Here is a 1,929-nt window from a genome sequence, read left to right on the forward strand (position 1 = left end):
TTGCAAACGTCACTAGATTACTTGACCACAGAAGAATTTACGACTTCACTGAATCTTGAAATTACGCACCTGTATCTCCCAACTAGTCAGGCTCATTGAGGACGTGTAGAGAAAGACAAGAGAGAAACCTGGCAAGTTGTTAACTGCAACGCCTTAACGTCACCACCATCAACTGCTTTGCATTTGAGGGATCAACTCTGATGTGATCCTAGGCTAGATCACCAAAGGCCCACTGGCACTAATGTTCAAGTCCCAGCTTGGGTCGCTGCCTGTGGGAAGTCTGCATGTTCTCCCTGTGTCTGCTTGGTTTTCCTCCAGGTGCTCCGGTTTCCTCCCACAGTCCGAAAGATGTGCTGGTTAGATAGGTTGGCCGTGCCAAATCCTCGCTCAGTGTCCCGAGACAGGTGCCGGAGTGTGGTGACTAGGTGATTTTTACTAGGTAATAATAGAAAACAAAGAAATGGTGGAGGAACTGATTAATTACTTTGCATCAGTCTTCGTGGTGGAAGATAGCAGTGGGATGCCAGAGCTCCAGGAGAGTCAGAGGGCACAGGTGAGTGTAGTGGTCATCACTGAGGAGAAAATTCTGGGGAAACTTAAAGGTCTGAAGGTGGATAAATCATCTGGACTGGATGGACTACACCCTAGGGTTCTAAAAGAGATAACTGAGAAAATTGTGGACGCATTGGTGGTGATCTTTCAGGAATCAAGAAGGGTCGCAGAGGACTGGAAAGTAGCTAATGTAACACCACTGTAAAAAGGGAGGGAGGCAGCAGATGGGAAATTATAGGCCGGTTAGCCTGACTTTGGTCATTGGCAAGATTTTAGAGTCCATTATTAAAGATGAGATCGCGGAGTACTTGGAAGTGCATGACAAAATAGGATGGAGTCAGCACAGCTTCGTCAAGAGGAGGTCATGTTTGACAAATCTGTTAGAGTTCTTTGAGGAGGTAACAAAAGTTAGATGAAGGAGAAGCAGTGGACGTGATTTATTTAGATTTCCAAAAGGCCTTTGACAAGGTGCAGCATAGGAGACTATTAAATAAGAGCCCATGGTGTTAAGGGTAAGATCCTGGCATGGATAGAGGATTGGCTGACTGGCATAAGGCAGAGAGTGGGGATAAAGGGGTCTTTTTTCAGGATGGCAGTCAGTGACTCATGGTGTGCCTCAGGGGTCAGTGTTGAGACCACAACTTGTCACAAGACACATTAATGATTTGAAGGAAGGAACTGAAGGCACTGTTGCTAAGTTTGTAGATGATACCAAGATATGTTGAGGGACTGGTAGTACTGAGAAAGCAGAGGGGCTGCAGAAGGACTTGGACAGGTTAGGAGAGTGGGCAAAGAAGTGGCAGATGGCATACAATGTGGAAAAGTGAGAAGTTATGCACTTTGGAAGGAGGAATGGAGACATAAGCATTTTCTCATTTAGAAAATAGCCTAGGAAATCAGAAACGCAGAGGGACTTGGGAGTCATTGTTCAAGAGTCTCTTAAGGTTAACTTGTGGATTCAGTTGGCAGTTAGGAAGGCAAATGCAATGTTAGCATTCATGTCAAGAGGGCTAGAATACAAGAGCAGGGATGTACTTCTGAGGCTGTATAAGGCTCTGGTAAGACCCCATTTGGAGTATTGTGAGCAGTTTTGGGCCCTGTATCTAAGAAAGGATGTGCTGACCTTGGAAAAGGTCCAGAGGAGGTTCACGAGAATGATCCATGAAATGAAGAGCTTGTCATATGAGGAACTGTTGAGAACTCTGGGTCTGTACTCGTTGGAGCTTAGAAGAATGAGGGGGAATCTTATTGAAACATAGAATACTGCGAGGCCTGGGTAGAGTGGACGTGGAGAGGATGTTTCCACTAGTAGGAAAAACTAGAACCAGAGGGCACAGAGGGCTAAAGGGACAATCCTTTAAAACAGAGATGAGGAGG

Source organism: Carcharhinus amblyrhynchos, unplaced genomic scaffold, assembly GCF_965287045.1.
Source record: "Carcharhinus amblyrhynchos unplaced genomic scaffold, sCarAmb.v2.hapA scaffold_37, whole genome shotgun sequence".
NCBI classification, from domain to species: Eukaryota; Metazoa; Chordata; class Chondrichthyes; order Carcharhiniformes; family Carcharhinidae; genus Carcharhinus; species Carcharhinus amblyrhynchos.